The following is a 21,793-nucleotide window of genomic DNA, read 5'->3' as shown; positions in this document are numbered from 1 at the left end:
TATTATTTTAATTACCAGTAAACTAAAATTGCCTTAGCACGCCAACCCAGCAAGTAAAACTGTCCAGTTTTACTGACTGATACTCTTCCAGCTGTCTGAGTCTGAAATTCCACTAAATGCAAAACACAATCTATACCCTGAAGGCTTTCAGAATCGCATCTTCTCTTCTGAGTCCAAACACTCACAAACTCTTCACGTTTTACTTGCAAAGATTATTGAACACAAAGGTAACACATTTTCTGGAGAACACTTGTTATACGGGTAATGCCATGAGACTGACTTTGTATTTGAAGGGTCAAACAGCAGGGTGATTGATGTAATGTATATAATTTGAATCTAAACCATATAGGTACTTTGACTAGAATGAGCAAAGTAAATCTTTGTTTTTTCACAGCACTCCTGGCATCTCGGCACTTCAAATTCTAATCCAGCCATTCTACTTCCATCCCAGTTACCCCATCAGTGAAACAGGGATAAAACTTCCCTTCCCCACTCAGCGGATGTGTGGATTAGCTAGCGAGGCTGAAAACCCTTTGAAGATGAGAAGTGCTCATCATTATTATCCAACACCAGCATTCCAATTACAGCCCCTCGTCCTTCTTCCTTTAGAAGCTGTCAAACATAATATACCGCTCCATGCGTCACAAAGATTAAATATGTCTAATATGACAGGTTTAAGATGGGCAGGATATTATCTTAACAAGGTTACATGTAAATATAATTACCTGTTTGCTAATTCATTTCATTGAACCTACAGACGCTGTCAGTCTGCTTTCTGCAAAGAAAGAGCACAGAATTCTGCCAGTTCTGGGGATGTTTATTTGTAGGGTGCATGGAACAGCCCTTCTCAGTTGCTGCCTCCATCATATCAGACCAATGGAGTTCCTATTGGATCTTTGAAAATTTCACATTTCCTGGATTTGGAATAAATGATACTTTTGTCCTCAGGACATTCTCATCCAAATGACAAATATTTTCCATTAAGGAATTAATCCTGATTATCTTTTCATTTCACTGAAAGAAGATCCTGAGTAGAGAAGACATCGGACAGATTTAAAAGATGTTTAGGTATTGTAGTAACTGCAGGCTAAGGAAAGATTCCTCTGTAAAATTTCACACAGTCTCTACCTCTATTTTTAATTGTTTACATGCCCCCTTTAAAGCTTTCTTTTTTTCTTTTTTTTTTCTTTCTTTTCTTTTTTTTTTTTTTTTGAAGTTGGAGAAAAAACATTTAAATGAGAACTCAAACGCGTGTGTTTCAACATCAGCATGATGTATCTTTTGAAGAGTCATGCAGACACCTGACTTATTAAACTGATCTCCAGAGCAACAAGTATCACTTTGTGCCTAGAAAAGAAAGTGTATTGTCACCAACAAAGTACCTATGCTTCCAAAGAGTCCTCTTGCTCAAGATGCCCCTCTTAGGGGAATAGGATTTCTGTCCTAACCAGCGTGCATTTTGAGTTTTCTTTATGCATAACCTCAGGCAAAGCCACCACACTGAAGATGCAACAGGCTTGTGAATAGGATAAGGAGAACATAGGATTTTTTCTTTGCTTTTTTCTCAAAATATTCACATCGATCTAAAATGAAGAGTAAGGCACCAGCTGACAAGCCTCTGTTAAACTGCTGAAAGTCAAGTTTGACAGGTTAAATTTCTGAAGCACTCACTTCAGAAATCAACTGGATTCCTCAAGGCAATCCAACTATATCAAAGACTTTCCAAACATACCACAGCGTAAAAAAAAACACTGACACCAGCTCTAGGTTCTGACCTAGATACTTATCTTTACAGAACTGGATTTACAAAAAGCTATACAAAAGGTGCTGGACTTCTAATCAGTTAAAGCAATAAAGAATGGGATTTTGAAGGCTCACTTTGCTGTGAAACTATGACCCTGATCTTTTATGGGGCTCCGCAGATCAACTCTACAGCAGGCAGCCAAGATCCCCATTTGCTGCTGCAAGAGCTACACCAAAATACAATCACAAAATCAGCCATTGCCTTGTCAGAAATGCAAGCAGTACAGCATTTTGACTTAGTCTGGACACTCCGCTACACTGCTGAGTGAATCAGTTCCAGAGGGACTTTCTTCCCATTGACAGTAAGGGATCGCTACGGAAACTTGGTCAACAAAGAGATGAGTATGGACAGCCTGGGGTTCTGAATTTCTTGCAGCCAGTCTTCTCTGCTGCCAATATGCTTGTTTCTAAAACCAAGTTTAATTCTTGTTCTTGACTTTATAAAGACAGAAGTGTTGAAGAAAAGTGCTCACAAGAATTATTTCCAAGCCTTTTTTTTTCTTTTCTTTTTTTTTTGGCAGAATACACACAGGTACTTAAATGTTTGATGTACAGGCCTCCAATTAATTTGCTGTCATCTCATGACAACAAAGAGAGAAGCTGAGAAATGACTGATAGATCACACTTTAGAGAAAGAGGGTTGTCTGTTTGAGAAACGTTTCATCTTGTTTTCGGTTACTTTGCAAGAGGCTGACCTTTTTCACTGCCATGTAAATCCAAAGCTAACCTTGAGTAGTAAAGGCCTGCTATGCACATAATGCTGGCAGCTAGAACGATTTTTTTATCTTCAGATTGGAGCACACATTCCTCTCTCTTAAATTCTTTATGGGTGAAGCAGCAAGGTTTTGGCCAAAACTTTTCTTTGCTCAAACACTTTCCACTTGCATGTGGCTCGGCAAGACTGGACATCCCACACTAAAGCCATCCATCGTCTTCCGCACAATGAAGCTGAAGTCCCTCAAGATTGCAAGTCTCAACAGACAATACTGCATTCTGATTCAAACAACTTCCAGCTCTGACCAAGTGTCTCACTGGCCACATTGCAAATGTTACAGCAAAACACTAACTCCAAGGGCTACATCTGGCAGAAGACCAAATACAAGAATGCCCTATCTATATGGGCTTATTTCTACCATTAAGTTTTCATCTCTTTAATGGCTTAAATATCCTCCTCATCTAGGATATATGTGCAAGCTAAATGCCTTGTGTGTATCAGCTACAATTTTCTATATTGGTATCCACACATCCAAAGTAATCTTTGCAAATGTGCATGATAAAAAAAGCAACAAAAGCAGCACAAATTAATCTGAAACCTTTGCCGTTGACCTGAAGCACAGAGCAGCTAATTTTCTTCAACCATCTGCACTGTACTCCTTACACTAATCCTAATCCCCTATCTCATCTGAAAGCAGCCTTTTGTGGCATCTGAACCTCTGCTACATCGAGCAGTAGGTGTCACATTTTCATTACCACACTAGCTGCCACCATTAAGACCCAGTTGCTTGCACTGCTCAGAGCAAACAGCTGCTTTGATTTAAGATCTCCAGTCCAGCTCAGCTCAGACTGGATGAACCTCAGAAAACTGGCAGCATGTTTTAAGTTATTCACTGTAATGAAGCCATGCCTCACAGTCTAGAAGTCTGTTGTCAAGGCATAATTGCCACCTTAGGACCTCCAGACTGGATTACTGTATTCATTCTTATATGGAGAAGCTGAGGAACATTGTTAAGAGTTCCAAGCAAGAGGAGACAGCAGCTATTCACAAGGAACACATCATCATACTTTCTCAGAGACCACATGACTGTCCTGCTAACCCTAATCAGCTCAGGATGCTGATGCCAAACTATGAAAATCTTTTTATGGATTAGGTCCAAGTTATTTTTAAGATAACTTTTCCTCCTCAAAGTACCATAACTGTTAAGAGAAAATTCCTGGTTTTAATAAATAATGTCATAAATTGGACATGTTGAAGCAAATTTGACAGTGCACTATTGTTCTTCTGATGTGATACAGACCTATCTGTCTACCCCTAGCATGAGGTATATGACTATGAAGACATGCACAGCCAGCAAGAGCCTATACAAACAAATCTCATCAGCACGAGTGCTACTTTTTAATTTCAAAAATATTTCACTGTCTTATCCAAAATTCAGGAGGCCTTTAATCAAGCTGCCTCTACAACCCCCTCATTTTCCATGATCTTGCAAGATAGCTTTGCTCTCTAGGAACAATGCAGCTTTGAGAGGACTGTGTTATTTTCAATGGCTGGATGCCAAAAACGAAAATCCTTGTCAAAAGAAATTTGCCAAAGCCTGCTGTTTGACTCTAAACACAAGCTACATTTTGGGGAGAACATTTCCTAGGTGAAACGTCAATAAAAATCATCACCACAAGTGGGAAAAGGAACTTTTCATTCGTATGCTTGTGAAAACAAAGAAATAAAGACCTTGATGGGAGTATGTATTGGTATTCTCATCTTTTTTTTTTAAATAAAGCTTAATGAACATCTGAGTTGGATACACAGTTTGTTGGAAATGACACTGGATTTCTAAATATCTATCTATATATCTTTGAAAGTACTAAGCGTCTGATGTCAGGAGACTGCTATTCAGTGCCTTTGAAAATGAAACTCTACGTATTTCAGGGCCCAGAGAGGATTTAGGAAGGTAAGTTTAAAAAAAAAAGCCTTGAAAATGTACCCTTCAAATCATATATGTCCAAAGAAAGTAGGAGCTGTGTGGTGTCTGTATGTTTTAATCCTGGCATGCATATATTTAATTTCTACTGCCTTTGATCAATAAGCAGTAGAAATCCTTGCACCTTGGAATTTAAAAATTAAATCCCAGCTCGATTTTGCAGGTTCACACAAAGCCATGCTTCCAGAACAGCTCGAGTTGAGGCAGGACTGCACGCAAGTCCTGTTCAGCATAAGAGAAGGCGTTGAGCTCAGGACTCATATATCACTCAGGAAAGATGAAGACAAACAGCATCATCCACTACAGCACAGGAGGCACGTGTTTTATGTGTGTTTCCATGGGTGGCTCGGAGTAACTATTTATAGCACAGTAAAAATATATGAGCCATGAAAACTGTGATGGATTGGTATCGTTTCTGGCCACTTTGTGGCTTTGCTCTCTGAATCTTTTCCGCGCCTACCAAAAAACAAACACGTACAGGTGCGAGCTCCCTGCAAATGAGAACACTCAAGGCATCCCTCACAGCTGCTTTATCTTCTGGCTCTGAGAAAACATTGCCGAAGCCCTAACTAATCCAACTGCTGTAATAAAAGGGCTGATGTCATCATTTTTCTAATGACTTCAACAAGCTACAGTGTACACCAAGTGATTACTGCATACACCGTGCTCCCTTCGCTTGCAGTAAACTCATCATCCTACAAACTGCAGCTTTATATTTAGATTCTAACAACAACAAAAGTATCTTAAGCTTAGAAAGCAACAGCCTAGCCCTCCAGCTGTCCAGTTCCCTACTAGATAACTAGTAGGGAGAGACAGAAAAAAATATATCGGTACCCATATGTCTCACTAGAAAATTCCCTCCTTAAAAAATAGCAATCTGTTCTGACCTGCTATGCAGTATCTCCACCAAAAGGAATAATTTCTTTCTTCTCTGCTTAAGACAGAGAAGCATTTCCAGCAGCAACCCATAATCGCAGATACACCAATGTCTTGTTAGCAAACACAGCAGGAGCATTATGGCAACTGCACAATTCTGTTCCTTGAAGAAGAAACGGGTTATTTTCAAAGAGCAAGCAGCACTGAGAGACCTCAATGTTACTGAAGAAAAAGAAAAGAGATCACAATAGCTCATGCTCTGAAATCGGTATCTGCACTGTTGCTCCATCCTGGGCCACATGCTACTGTGTTTGGATGGCACCAGATCTCAAGTGTGGTAAACCACAGACCTGAAATGGTGTGGCTGCACCCTTTCCTCAAGTAAAACCAGTCCTCTCATTATGAGATCAAGTATTATGATATATCCCAGAGAGCTATTTGGGTATTAATTGGTCATCTATTCATCCAAAATGTTAACATGTTTATTTGAAAGTGGTGGCATTTCAAATGCATAAGACAGGAATATATTAGAGAGCAAACACACTGTAAAACGCTTGGTGTAACCAGCAGAGAAAATGGAGAAGTTTATATCTTACTATTTTTTATTCTATTATTTTTATTATGTTCTTCTTAAGCAGTAACTATTACATGAAGCTGACAATGCAGGTGTGCAGCACAAGAGCTGTACTATCAAGGCATTATGGAATCACATAAACCAAATAATTTAACTGAAATAATCAAGAATGACTTATCAGAACTGAAGCCAAATAAGCACAGATCTTGGCTTTCCTCCAGTGTGTGCTAGCAACAATATCCCAATCTTGTTAACATACTGCAATTTTTTACATAGGCAAAGGATCGCAAGATGAAACAGTTTATGCACTACACAAGCCACTTATTAATTCAATATATATAAAATCCTTCATAGACATAACTGAAGTTTTCTTTCTAAGAGCACAGCAGGCTGCCTAATAAATTATAAGTGCCTCCCATGGATGGACCAAATGACCAAATTTTGTTGTAATTTTTTTTTTTTTTTTTTTTACAACAAACATAGGAAGATTACGTATGAAAAACTCATGTTTTTAAGTTTCACTCCTTAGAGGTCCAAACCATCGAGGCTGTCTATGGGAAGAACCGGCCTTGCGAACAGAACTGCCCACAGTACCAAAAGTACCATTACTAATGCAAGCCACACGCATGCTAAGGAGCAAAAGCATAAAATCAAGAAATCACCATATTCTGAAGCTGAAGAATTACCATTACTCAAACATAAAGGGCACTGCCTGTAAATGAGGGCAGATGCAGAACAGCATGGAGCTACTGCAAGGCTGGAAGGCAGCGATGAATACTGCCAGCTGCACCTAGGCACTGATGCTTACCCCTGCTTGTTAAGGCAGCTCTGGATAACGAAAACCAGGGCTTGGGGGGGGAGTCAGAAGTCTTCATTCTTCAGTGTTCACTATGGTAACTTAGAGTGCAAGAACAGCAGCCGTAGCTGCTCAGGATCTTGTAGAGATGGAGAGAAGAAGGAGGAGCAGCTGAAGGGATTTTGCATCCATAAGACAATTCCAGAAAACTGCACTGGTGTCTACGGTCATTAGAATAAAGACTAAAATTCTGAATGCTTCAACCTAAAGCTGGAAAACTAAACACTTATTTAAGTATCTTGCTTCCAAATGATGCGCACCATGAAGCTTATGAATGTTATCATAGGTTGCAGGTGCTTCATGTTGATATAAATCAGGTCACTTAGTTATTTAAGAGGGAGAGACAAAATCTCAGTTGTGGGAGTGATTACACATCCTAGTTTTGGGGCTCTTCTCACAGGCATGGCTGGTGTGGGAGTGATACATCTGACTGTCTTTCCATGTGCAGGAAGAGCTCATCTCTGCTTCCTCTCAGGGAAAACAGAAGGTAGACAGTGGCCATAGCCCAAAGACTACCAATTCCATTACAGTGATGTACCTTCAGATGTATCCTGGATTAGAAAATTCTGTTTGCTCTTACTTCACGCATGAGCAAAAGCACTCCTCTTTCCAACACTCCAATAAATAATAAAAAAACTAGTAAATCAATAACTGCCATTACATATGAAACTACTTCTGAATCCTCACAATAAATAAAGAACCCATGCCTTAGCTAGCCCTCAATATAAAAGGATATCAAATTCTTGAGGTCACATTTTATACTCCCCTGATAGCACACAGTACAATTTATTAGCTTCTGGACAGCAAGGAATCTTATGATATATTAGAGTAGACAGAGAATAACCCACCTCAGCTGGTTAGACCCAGAAGGCACTCAGGAGTTTATTTTACTCCAGTGTCTTCTATTCTGAAGAGCCAGGAAAATGTGAATCCAGCTGATTCCACTGACTCATCTTCTCCACATAAATAGCAATTTAGAAGACAGAAATGTTAAAAGGTTGCTGTCTGTTGAGCTTAATATATTACATCTGGAGAGAAGGCCATTATTGACTTGATAAATTGAAACTGATAAATCTTAGGCTGTATCCATATCATGAGCAAAAATTAATCATGCAGACTGAAAAGAAAATCATAATGTTACATTACATTTGCTTCATCTCTAGGAGTATACCTAGACATGTACATTTCAGGAATTAAATGTGAACTATTCAGCATCCCTTATATTGTGACTGGAAAGGACAACTCTGTTTCTAAAAATGACTATAATGTGTTCATCAGAAGAGGAGTCAAAGCCCTGAGAGTTTATGCAGGAGATAAATACTGCTGAATGACAAACGTAATGGCAAATTCAAGACAAAAAAGCCATGTATTTCTTCAAGATCTAGCAGTCATAAGGATCTTGATAGGTTCAAACGATCAAAACCTGAAATGAAGTGTTTCTCTTGAGCTGAATGGTTAACACATCATCTGCTTTGCAGAGTAAAAGGCTACAGACCATATTACCTGAGAAAAATGTCCCCTAATATGTTCTTTAATTCTCCTCTGCATTTTTGTTTTAACAGCTCCGTACCATACAGATTTTTCCCTCCTTTGATTTCACATCCATCAAAACAGAAGAGCGTTCTCAGGAGTTATAAATTCCAAATATCATCAGTAAGCATATAGTAAGAATTTGCAAGTTGGAAAAAAATCTCTTTCTTGGAACTAAAATGCAGGGTTGACATGTGCCTAACACTTATGTTGCTGATGTACTGACAGGCCAAAGCCAGATGAGACCAGAAAGTCAGTAAACCCTCATGAACTGCATTAAAAACTGTGTTAGTTGGGTAGAACATTTGGAAAGGCTTCTCAGCTTCAGCTGGTATTTTTCTGGCACGTACTCTAAGTTTAACATATCAGTATGTTCTAAATGGATATAAACATAAACCATTAAACTGAATGATACTCATCTGGGAAGGACGCTTATTCTTGATGGAGAAAGCCATGAGATAGCACTTATTTCTTCACGATGGACAGAAAGTTACAACTTCTGCACAATACTGCCTCTATTGTGCCCAAACTGTCTAAAGTAATTTAATTAAGAGAGAAAAAGCACAGAATCAGAAATGGAATTACTCTACCACATTAATTTCTGATTATAGATAGATATAAATTTTGGGAAATGAGCCCAGTCAGATGCACAAGATAACTGCCAGGACAAAGAGTGTCATTAAGCAAAGTCAAAGACGAGCCAGTCAGATATTCATCTTCTCTCTGCCCCAGTTCAACAACAAATTCAGTATTTTTATAAATTTAGAAATGTTTCTACCTTCATCAAAACAAATATTTTGGAGGTAAAAATGCCACATATAGCTGTATGAGCCAGCAACTGAGGTGCAGTCATAGCAATATCTTCTTAGTGCAGTTTATAATATTGGGTTTATCTCCCTCCTGCTGTTTTTCAGAAATAGGAAAAACCTCAGACCATAATAATCATCATAACAATTGCAAGAATACTGGCCAACCATTCCATATGGACATCTGACCTTGCTGTGCTTGCAAGGCCCTCCTGCCCACAAGCAGCCCTGAGTCTCTTCTCTGCCATTATCTAAATAAATAGCAGGGAAGAGAAAGGACTCCCATGATGGTCATCTCAGAGTAACCCCCCTGCTGACCCTTGCTCTGGGTTCAGCTTCAAGCACCTTCATCCATATCAAGAAAAGCATACACAAGCCAAAAAATACCTCATTAAAAAAAATGACTTATCATGGTTAAATTGTTTTAAAGAATCAAGTTGAAAACAGACGCCTATGCCTTTTTTGAGAATTCAACAAAGCTGAGAACACTAAATGACTGACAGGTGTTTGACGAGCTATATTCCATAAGGAATCTCAGTCTGACTGGAAATCACTATGCAAAGATTCAGAAAGCATCTTTATAGGTTTCACAGAAACATCTGCAACCATGCTAATGAGGAGAATAGGACAACACAAAATTCATTCCGGAAAGTTCCTTGCCCTGCAGAAGACTGGAAGAGATACTAGCCTGCCTCTGGAACAAATCAGTAAAGAATGGTTCATTCTGAACACTTGCATTCTCTCAAATTAATTACGTTGTGTAAAAATGGTACTTCTGATGTCTGCTTCAGTGAGCAAACTCTTTGAATGGAAAACCAACAAGATGATGGGTCCTCCCCTTGGCTGATTTACATCATTGTAATTAATTCAGGTGCTGAATCTCACCAATTAAGAATCTGGTATATCATATCCTTTAATTTCATGGCTGGCCCTACCTGAGGCAGTTAGATGTAGCTGTTCCTGATACACAAACATTTGTGGGTTTAATGAGATCTGCTCCTTTCTGGATTGCGGATGGGTGCTAGTAAGTAGAGTGGGACTTGGTGCACATCTCCTCTCACATTTATCTGCCACAGCCCTAAAAAGGGTGCAGGAGAGCACCAGGGCAGATCCAGGAGGCAACTACAGAACTCAAAGTCCAAGCTGAGACCTCCCATGCAGTGCAAAGCAAGATTGCACACTGATCATCAACAAGCACAAGATCCCTGCTCATTCACATCGACATTTAAAAAACTTAACACTGGCACAAGAGAGATTCTGTCTCCCAAGAGACAAAAGTATCAAGAAGAAATCTGTTGCTGTGGTGATCTGGATGATTCACCATCAGTGTGCAGCTGCTGTGGCACAAATGTCACACAAGTGACGCAAGGAGGCTATTGCACTTCTGGGGGAACAGGCTCCAAGGCAGCCGCGCAGGTAGGCCCACGCCCTCTCCTCATAGTTATGCAGGGGACTTAGTCACAGCTTAAGTGACTAAAAAGGGATTAAACCCATGCCTGTAGTTGAATGCATGCTGAACTGCTTGGCTGATGATGGCCATAAATCTACCTTGAGTTTAATTTGTTTTGCTTCCTTCATCTGTGTAGATTTGTGGTAGCAGTTTTTACAGGTTTATAGGCAGAGGGATAAAGATTCTTCTACTGCTACATCTCCCAGGGCTGGCTGCGAGACCTGGGGCTGAAATGAGTGTACTGGTAACACAAACCATACATCACAAGCAGAGTTTTGCAAAATGCATTAAAATTAGCTTGCACAATTTCATTTTTGAAACTAAACTGTTCAAAGGCAGGAAAGACTCCCAAACCACCCAGCAATGCTTACTTTGGATCTCTTGAAATTTTTCAGGCAGCTGAATATCGTTAGAGGGATTGTACTAAAGAAAAAAGAACAATAGGGCTCCAAAAACAATGGCCTGACTCTTGTCTTCATTATTCAGGTGTAAATGGAAAGGAACTCCACTGAAGCTACTAAAACCAAAGCACTGTCATCTTCTTATTCTCAGTTTAGTGTGCAAATAACTGTCAATATTTGCCAAAGATTAAAGGTCTCAGACTTTTCTGGAAGACTACAGAACTAATTACCCTGCAAAATCCAAATTTGAGATTATTAGATAAGCATAGAAACAAAAGTGCAATAATTACACTCCTTCCCAGCACAACCATTATTTTGCAGTTGGTACAACAGCATGCAGTAGCCTGATGCTTGCATATTTAGGATCCAGAGAGAGAAACATTAAGTTAATGTTAAGGTGAAAGGGTCACTATGTTCTATTACCCACATCCCAGAACAGACTTATGCTGCTATTCTTCCACAATACACAGTAAGTCATCATCCTGACCATCAACTGCAACAGGAGCACTTTTGAGAGATGAAAAAGTAAAGGAAAAAAAAAAAAAAGTAAGCTAAAAAGGAATCACTCTGCACATAAATTCCCTGTGAAAACACTTGTTTTGTTTTGCCTCGCCTCTAAGATGCCCACTATGAGATGAGTTTAGCAGCACTGATTATAAACTATCTGGGATAACCTGACTGAAGCAAGGATATAAAGGATCTTGAAGAAGAAGGAAGCAGGGAGATACAAACAAGCCACGACAGTTTTGATTCTGGATGGTTTCCAGCATTCAGCACAGATTTAATATTAAGACCCAACAGATTTTTCTGTATGTAGATTTCAGAACGTGTTTCTTACTCATGGGATTCATATATCTTATTCAACCCACACAAGCAAACATGTATTAACTTTTTTTCCAGAGTGAAATGCAAATTGCATTTCATACATAATACAAATTCCCTGAGTATACACAAATTTATTGCACAGGACATTTGTGTTTCAATCTCATCATGTGAAAACACAGAGAGTGGTTTGCAAGGGTGTGCTTTTGTTCCTTTCTAACCAGCTAGTTCACTCCTAGGAGATGCTGATGAAATATATTTTTATTGATCAGCTTCATGCTTCATCTAACACACTAGAGTGTCTGGTGCCTGTAATTGAATAATCAATTTCTTGCTTCCTTAATAAATTAATTTATTAAATGCAAAATATGTACAGCTGATATTTCAAGGAGCTAATTTGCAATCTAAGACCACGATGGGATTCTTTAAGTAGCTGATCTCTGTGTTTCAAAAGCCTAGACAATATAGTAATACAGAGAGTAGCCAACGAAGTAATAAAATATTTTAAACATAATTGTATGAATTTAGATAACATAGTTTTAGTATCTGCCTCAGAAAACAGCCTGAAAGAAACACAGTCACTGATAGGGAATGTAATTTTTTTTTCATCTAATTATTTTTGTTTCAACATGTCTGTTTGAAATGTCTTTTCTGCATTCTCCGAAGTGTTAGCAGTTTTATTCTTAACCATAAATAGCAGAATAAAAGGATAATACATTACTCGCTACATAATGAAAGTAAACACAACTGTTATCATCATCACCTCTAGATTAGTGTTCATCCTTCTGAAAATTGAAAGAAAGAAGACAATACCCAAATTGCTTTAAAAGGGGAAGTTGGTCCAGATGACCTCCAGAGATCCCTTCCAACCTCAGCCATTCCGTGATTCTGTGTGGAGAAGAAATGAGGTTGCCTATTTAATTTCCTGAACTCTAGCTAAGCAATTCCACCCACAGCTCTGCACTGCTCACATCAACAGCACTGTCACATCAAGTGCTTTCTGGAACAATGGCAGCTTGTACATGTCCTCCAAGAAACCATCAGGTTCTCAACAGTGGATAATCCTGCAAAGGAATGGACTCACCAGAGGGCAGGGGAGGGGGAAGAGTTTGAGTCCCTTCCTTCCCTTCCCCTCCAAAACCACCTCCCCTGCAGCAGAGCCAGGGGAGCCAGGCCAGGGATCTGCATGGCTTAGCACAGCTCTGTTGGTTCCCTTATACACATGCTACCTTCTGCAGGTACCGCAGCCTTTTAAAGCTTCAGACACAGAGCTTGCATCAGAAAGAAGAAGTTCTTACGGCGTTACTTGCCCCAGGCACCGAGATGTCATTGCAGATTCAGCTATTAAAGAACAGCTAAATATCTGCAGGGCAAGCAGTGGTTATATTCTCCACCACAGCTTCTACTTTAAATAGAAGTAATCTTCTATTTAAACAGCCTCTCCTCCTTCCTCTTTGCATGAGGCTGTAGCAACCTAGCCCCATTGGAACTCCAGTATCAACCCTCTTTGATGAAGAAACTCAGTCACGCCAGCTGCACTAGAAAAGAGTCACAAGTCTCGGTGCCAATGGGGCTTAATTCAATCTAAAACACAGAGGAGAATACTGCCAGCCTAGCCAACGTGACACTGAGGTGGCACTGCTTTGCCTCTGGCAACACAATGAGCAAGCAGCTTTCCCCTGCCTCCGGTGTTGGCCCCAAGCCTCAAGGTGATGATGATAACTGCAATCTGTGCTTCATCCCAATAACTATGCAGTCGTAAACAAGAGGGAGGAGATTAAAGCTGGAGGAATGTCATGTGCAAACAAAATATACCTTTGCTGTTTGTAAGGTTTCCTAAAAGAAGTGATAATTATGAAAATCCGTTCCTGCTGTCTTGTCAATCTCACACAGACTCCTGGACAAATCTACACCGCTGCACAAGCAGTAGCACTGATGAAGACAAACGAGATGTGCTGCTGTGGAAGTGATGCTTAATCTACAATCTGTAGCTGCCAACACAAACAGTGCTTTCTTCGCACTGTACCAGACTAACAAGCATGGAAGGAAATGTAAAGCACCTAGATACTGTAAGCGGCTGCAATCATCTGAACAATCTCAACCCAAGATACAGTATTAGCAATTTAATGGACAGTGGTCATTTTTGAAGAACACATGTGATTGACTTAGCACTCTCAGTCAAGCATGGTAACTGACAATGTGCACTGCTCGTCCTTTGCAATACAAAATAAAACAAGGACAGTTCACCTTCACAGCAAGTTTTTACAATGTGGCCACTTGATTGCTTGCAAATAGCTCCTCATCTGGGTACACTTACTCTGGAATCAGAGCAGAATATTTCAATTTAGTTACAAATTTGATTTGTCAGTCTAGGAAAAAAGAAAAGAAAAAAGTGCTTATTGTAAAATAAGGATATCCCCATAGGGACATGCACCAGTAAAACTGCAATTGTTTAATATCACACTTTAATTCTTCCAGTACAGCTTTTTACAGGCTGTATCATTAGCTTGCCGCGTACAAGACACTGACAGCCCAGACTGTGAGAAACAAATTATAACACCTTGAAATATAGTCACAATGAATTAGTATAGCCATTCCTCAAGAAACCGTGAATCACATTTTCTTATAGAATGGAAGTAATTTTATAAAAACATGGGGAAACACTGACGATCACAAGAGCTGCAGGCTCTCCAAAGGCATTGGCCAGCCAGGAAAAACAGAAGATTGGAAGAAAGTTCTTCCCAAATTCCTGGCATAGATTGGTGCAACAAAACCAGAGTTTATGAAGATAATCCTTATGCATATTTCCCATACAAATCTCACCCTAATAGCATAGAACCAATTTTGATCAAATTCAATGAAAGAGAAAGAAGCCAAATTATCTTACAACGGGAGAAACTTGACTCACCAACGTAGGGCAGATAAATTTTATCAATCAGTTGGTATAACACCCAAATAAATCTGCTGAGTGGAACTTTGCAGGAGATCTTCAACAGGCAAACAAATTGCTTCCAATCTCACCACTTCTCCTTCTTGTCCATTTATACAGAGAGCTCCCCTATTACATTCTATTTGGTACAAAACAAAAATGTCAAATTATTTTTTAAAAATGCTGACACAGAACTCTGCAAGTATATTTAGGAATAAATCTCAGAAGACTTGCACTGTCTCAGCATTTTTATGTCAATTTTATTGTATTTGTACTGCTATCATTAAGCATTCTACCTTGCAGAATTTAAATGTAAGCAATTCATAATAGAATATTTTGAAATAAAGTAATGTAACACATTAAGTAGAACTTTCAGTTACACCGTACCGTTTGTCAAATTGCCAACAGAACAACTCATTTGAAAAGACAGATTGTTGCTTATTCTTTAGCTGTCAGTTGTGTTACTTCACTTCAGTTCCTTTCGCCTGACACTTCGTGCTGGGTTAGTCAATCACAGTGATGGCTGCCTGATGATCTCTGATAAAATGCACAAACAAAACAGAGATTCCAGTGACTCATCCATCAGCACAGAGAGCAACTTGATACCCCACATAGCGGCTCCGGGGAAGAAACCCCTGCCAGCCACGCAAGCCAGTAGATATTATTGATGCAACTCAGTTGTGGCATCCTTCCCAATGTTGGAAAATTACTTGGATTTACGGGATTAGAAAACATCTTGAGATCCTGAATCTGTGATCTTCTGATTATTTTTGCAAACTCTGTATATTAAGAGCTTCTTATGAATTTGAGGCATTTAGAACGATTAACCAATATGAAAAAGACAAAATAAAACAGAATAGAATAAAATAAAATAAAATAAAAAAACAACCTTGTTAGACTTTGTAGAGATTCTCTGGGCTTGCTCCAAACAACTTTGGAGATCTGACCGGACACCCTCCACCAGAGACTCCACTGAGACCACCGCTGAGTCAGGAGGCAACATGAGCATCCTGCACTCTCCATTCTCAGAGGCTCAATTTCCCCTTGATGTGTTTAACTGATCCATACATTTCCATATCCTGCATAGCAGTCCACAGGTGGAGCACAAGTAAGACTTATAAAGCAGTGCTATTCTAGAAATACGAGCACGTTCTAACAGACCACTGCCTGCAACCTTCCCTCTCTCTCTCCCTCCAACACACACACATAGCAATAACCTTCACGCATCTTAAAGCTGCAACTGCTCACTCGTGTGTGAAAATGAACTGCAAACTTTCACTGGTGATGAGGACAGAAGCCTAATGGTTTCACCCAAATTAGCTCTTGAATTGGGTCATATATATTTTAATGAAGTAGCATCTAATATGGAGGCTGACGTGGAGTCAGGAAGCTGACTGCTAGATGAGAGCTTGTGATTGCTTTCGTCCTTGCCTTGATTAGTTGTGGCAATCACAATCATTTACATAAATTGTGCATATCTTACACAGGGGTTATTGCATCCCAAGGGGGCGGGAGAAAGGAATGTACAACCTATTCATAAAAAGCTTTTAACATGCACATAAATACCAGACAATTTTATTCTCTGCCATGGGACTACACACGTGTCCTCATTGTCAGAGCACTTCTGGAGGATCAGGCAGCCACACTGGGCAGGGCTGCCTCAGCAGCCTATGCAGAGATTACCACGAGAAACACGGTGAACATGAGGTGAAAAGAGTTTTCCCTCTCATCACAGCAAACAGCTATGCACATTGTAGCAACAATTATAATCTACATCAAACATACCATTAAACAAACATTTAAATTTTGCCCTAGTTTGTCAACACAGCAAATCTCGGTGGATTCACTTCTCTTGAACAGCTCCACAACCCACTGACTTGGTCACAGATGTACAAAGAAAGTAATAGTTTATAATCTCACACAAATCACAGTAGAATTAGATGAGGACTGGGATGTAACATACTTTCATGTGCCCACAGAACTGATATAGGTTGCAAGCTTATCCATTTCCTGGTGTGCTTTCAGATACGAACTCAACCTGCCTACCTTTGAGAAGAACATATAAAACGTGTCTCAACTGTTCCTTCTTGGGCTTTTCAGCTGAGATTTCTCCAAATTCATTACCCTTCACTGGCTTCTGGAAATAGTACTTTGACATCTTTTGTTCATGCACTAGACTGAGACAATCCAAACATTTCCCCTTCACTGAGCAGTAGATAGCAGGTGTTACCAATGTCATACTTCCAATTCCTTAAGGAAGTCTTTCCCTCAATAATTTTATCTGTTGCACAAGCTAGTCAACATTATGTGAAAGTATGTATTCATAAAGATAATAACAATAGTCAACAGATGACTGGACTAGGCATTAAAACTGACTCAATGGAATTATCAGTTTAAGAATACTAAATAATGACTACAATCTCATATAGGAAATTATCATTTTCCTGAAATCCTCAGAGGTTGAAAATACTGACCTAGGAACATCCTAATGATCTCAGTACCTTCAGGATTAACTAAAGGCATCATGACTGTATCTCCTTCCATTAATTTAAGAGTGCCAGGAAACAGCCCCAACTACTGTAGCTTGCTGTACTGTGCTGCCAGCTGTAGGGAAGCCCCACATTTATTTGGCTTGCACCAATGATGCAAACAACTCCTTGACAGATCCTGAGAGCTAGAGGGAGCCAGGAACTGTTTCCAACAGTAGAAGCAGGTGGAGATTGGTTTAGAGGTAAGGTGTGACAGTATATGGAGTGGATGCTTGCTCTATGCCATCATGCTCCCATGTCTGCATCAGGTTGGTAGTGTAGGACCATTCTGTCCATGGACTTCTTGATTATTCCAAGCTGAAAAACCATAGAATTCCCTGACAGAAGATGTTGTGAGTACTTGCATGGTCATCTTGTATGGTCTTCAGGGGAGTACTGAATTTGAAGTACTTAAGACACTCATTGAGAGTTACTGCATAAACAAACAACACCAGGTTCAAGAAGTCCCCTGAGCTAAAAACAGTTTGACAGAACAGCCATGGAAGTATCATACATGCTTGTCTCATCCTTATTCCATGGGTCTGCTCATTATGGCCACCACTGGAGACAGGATATTTGGTTGAGAGGAAGTCAGTGTCTGCACCAGTACAGATGTCATGCTATTATGCAGAAGTAGTAACATCCATATGAGTGTAGTGTGACAGCAGATGTGAGGAATTGTTCAAGAAAGTAGAGAAGCTAAGATATTTGGCAAGTAACACTTTGGCAGCAGAGCTAGCTTAAACAGCCTCCTTTCTCCCTTACCTCACCCACTTATTCCCACCACTCCCTTCTTTGTGCTTGTACAGCTGTTTGTATAGCCACACAGCGAACCAAGCTAGAAAACCCATTTGGATGAGGCAACTCTCTTCTTTTTCCTATTTCTTCTCCTTTCTCTGGGTTATTTTTCATCCAGATCAGTATCCTGACTTAACTGCTACACAGCTGAACAAATAGCTTGCCAGGACAGCACAAGAAACAGCACAAATCAAGAACATGTGTCCAGGACCTGGAGATGTTTATGCTAACCTTAAGCAGCACTGTCACCAGTACCAGTACGCAGCCTGAGACTCCTCAAGGGATGGAAAAAGCAGCTCTGCACACAGAAAGCAGAACACGCTGCCCAGACATGGCAAAGACTGCCCATCTGATCTAAGAAAGGTACAGCTTTGATACAGGTCAAATAGTGACAAAGTCACTTGTATAGACATTCCCTGCACTGTAAATCCAACAAAAGTAAGAGCTCTCCTGGGAGAAACCAGGACACGCTCAGCTTGAAAATGGGACGTGGCCCAGGTACCTGTAAATCACCAAATGATGTTCCTGCTCAGTCGAATTAAAATGTCTCTTAAACAGTCGTTATTCAGTACATTTGGCTTTAATTAGTTCTCTGGGCAATTTCCTCGATTAGGAACATCCTGATTAAGTGGAAAATGATACACTGCCTTTGAATCCTCTATAAACAACATATGGTAGTTTACTACCTGGGTGCATAGAGAGGCTGAGCAGGAGCATCATGGCACAATGCAGAGGAAGGACTTGGGTACACGAACAGCCACTTTCCGAACATGGGTACTAAATGACAACTTGCCCTTCATCTCCTTGAACAATCCAGTCTGACACTTTGGCTTCACAGGAAACTGAAACAATGCATTAGGGAACAGCAAGATGCCTTAAAAAGCTCTTGGCTTTTCTTTCTCATATACACAGCGTTCAAAACCAGGCGCCACTCTTCTATATTTGCTTTCTAGGAGGATGCCAGAAGTAGAAGCCAGATTCTGCCAGCAGTTACATTACTTTGATGCATGTCAACCAACACAGCAAAACGTAGTATTCAGCAGAATATCTTTACTAGCTTTAAAAAATGTTGCATGAGTGCTGGCAACAAAATTTTGTAGCCAGAATGATTAGAAGGCTCTGACTGCATACCCTAAGCTCCTCTTCAACTCCATCCTAACACCTCATGCTAATTCTCATGCAAGCAAGAGAAAAGAAGCAGAGGCTGCAACACAGATAAATTAACAAATGAACTGGGACTCTACGGACAGCTGAAACTCTGGACTTCATTATGCTCAAAACAGAGGCAAACACGTCAAACACATAGCAAACAAACATCAATCAAAGTATCGATGTTGTCGCTCTAGATTGTCTCCTTCTTATAAACTCTTTGAAGGTGAAGGAGTTAGGTTAATTCTGACAGAAAGGTCATAAATGCTGTGTTTCTAGCCAGACTGTACAAAACCACAAGAAAAGAAACAGAAATCAGACACAAAAGCCAGTCTCTATGAAGCCCAAAAAAGAAATTCACTTCACCTCTCTGAACGTTTGAGATGCAACTTTCTGTGGTAGATTCTCCCAATACATACATACCAGCTAAAATTAGGCTCCTGATTGTGACTCATCCAAGTGGCTGCCAATCTCCTAGTTAAAAAAAGAAACAATTCCAGCAGTTGTGTACCATACACAGCCCTGTGCCACATAAGACTCTCAAATCCAAATTGGTGCAAAGCAGCATAAAGGCTCTGGAGTGAAAAAACAACACAGGCAGAGTATTTCTTAAAAGTTAAGATCCCTTCTGACACATTATTTAAAAATAGAGTGCACAACTGTTTATCCTGATTCTATTCAATAGATGAATTTTGAAAGATTGATCAAGTATGTGATAAACGCATTTGCTTGAAGAACATTTTCTTGGTAGTCAGAATGATTCTGGGCTGGTACTGGTTCTCTGCTTGTTAGAGAAAAACCACAACATGTTAATCAAAATAGACAACTTCAGTGTAACCCGATTATGTGAAATGCGCTGTCACACCTCTATACCAAAGCACACCAAAGCAAGCCTGACTTAAGGCAGGCTCATCAGGAGCCGAGGGAAAAATTGTTTCTGAACAATATATCTGTCTGTTTAAGCTGGAATCTTCATCAGCGAAGAACCCCATCTTCCAGGGGTGATAAGCAGTCAGCTCATGTTTAAGTCACTGGAAGCAAGAGGCAGTCATTGCTTCTGGACACAAACCCCTCAAAGAATAAATTGTAACAGAAGAATCCAATGGGGCTGCTGCTACATTTAAAGACAAAATTCCCATTGAATTCATCAAGACAAAAGTAGGCTTTGATACATGCTCCATATAAAGCTGCGGCAGACTTTGCCTGTCCCCCAAAGGGACAGAGATGTCACAGCAGTCACCAAACGGAAGTGAGAGGGATACTACACTTGAGAGGCTTCTGCCTGAAAACAGCATTACACTGACTAGGAATCTCCCTTAGCATGCATGCTCCAGAGCTTAATTCTGTAACATGCAGAAAGCTGCAACTGCACTTCCTACCATCAAATCTACCCCTTCAAAACGTGCCAGAGATCTCACTCCCAGCATGGTACGAAGCAAAAATAACATATCCTTGCCATTGTAAAACTGGACAAGAAGAATTTTAAATAGGGAGCTCTATTTTTTGGTTTCAATATGATAAAAAGGAAGTCCAACTTCCATTCAGTACAGCTCCTCTTATATGTCAGAGATAAATGATTAAAATAAGACGAGAATGTGGCCCCAAAACTTTGCCAAAACAGTGGATTATTTTCACTAATAAAATGCTCAGTCTGACCCAGCTCATGCAGCCAGCATATTTATGAATCTGAAGAACCACAAAGGAGCCCTTCTCTCATCAGTATGACATTGCACGTCTCACAGAAGCCATCTAACCTCTTGTTAAGAAACTGTGATTCATTAGATAGGTACATTTGCACATGACAATTGCACTATGTTTGGGCAATGGGTCTGAAGAAATCTTTATATTACAACAACAACTGTCGCCAACCACCAGACCAGGCTGCCCAGAGCCACATCCAGCCTGGCCTTGAATGCCTCCAGGGATGGGGCATCCACAACCTCCTTGGGCAACCTGTTCCAGTGTGTCACCACCTTCTGCTCTTTACAATCTATCCACTTCCTAACATAAAGGGCAACTCCACCACCCCTCCTACCCTATCTATCCATTCTGAAAAGCCTATAGTCCTCAATCAGGGTATTCCAATCGTGGGCCCTGGAGAAAATATCTCTTCTCAAAAGGAATTAGGTTCAGTTTCTCCTGGAATGAACTTCCAGAAAACACCACTCTAAGCTCCCACAACCTTCAGCTTCTGTTAGGAGATACACTCAACTCCAGTACCCATAATAAAAGAATATACACTTATTATGTAATATATTTTTTCACTCTATTGTATCAACACCCAGAAGCACTAACAGCTCTGTGATCTGTGTTCTGGGTGCTCTGGGCAGAAGAGGTGACCATGAAGAGCCACTAGAGCACAAGTTTGCAAGTGCCACTGCCTTGCAGTCCTGCTCTGATCTGCTGGAGCCATATGGGACATGGAGGAAGTCCTGGTGCATTCCTCCCAGTGCATGTAATATGCATTCACGCATTTACATCAACACAGAGTTATGTCCTCACAGCTGCAAAATGATGGAAAATTCATATTTAATACTAGAATCACGTCTGCCCCTGCACCGTGCTGCTCAGCTGA

At 40.1% G+C, this 21,793-nt stretch overlaps 1 protein-coding gene and 1 long non-coding RNA gene across 2 annotated transcripts in view; both read right to left on the bottom strand.

Moving 5' to 3' along the window:
* SORCS2 (sortilin related VPS10 domain containing receptor 2) overlaps window positions 1-21,793 on the bottom strand; it is a 534,993-nt gene that overhangs the window by 481,418 nt on the left and 31,782 nt on the right. The window lies entirely within an intron of this gene.
* On the bottom strand, window positions 1,164-19,844 carry LOC121110590. The gene is made up of 3 exons (XR_005859263.2): window positions 15,131-19,844; window positions 14,723-14,882; window positions 1,164-14,132 (listed from the first exon to the last, which is right to left on the bottom strand). It is a non-coding gene; the product is annotated as an uncharacterized LOC121110590 (long non-coding RNA).

Source organism: Gallus gallus, chromosome 4 (assembly GCF_016699485.2).
Source record: "Gallus gallus isolate bGalGal1 chromosome 4, bGalGal1.mat.broiler.GRCg7b, whole genome shotgun sequence".
NCBI classification, from domain to species: Eukaryota; Metazoa; Chordata; class Aves; order Galliformes; family Phasianidae; genus Gallus; species Gallus gallus.
The sequence above is the reverse complement of the archived record's forward strand: the minus strand, read 5'-3'. Positions and strand labels throughout refer to the sequence as shown.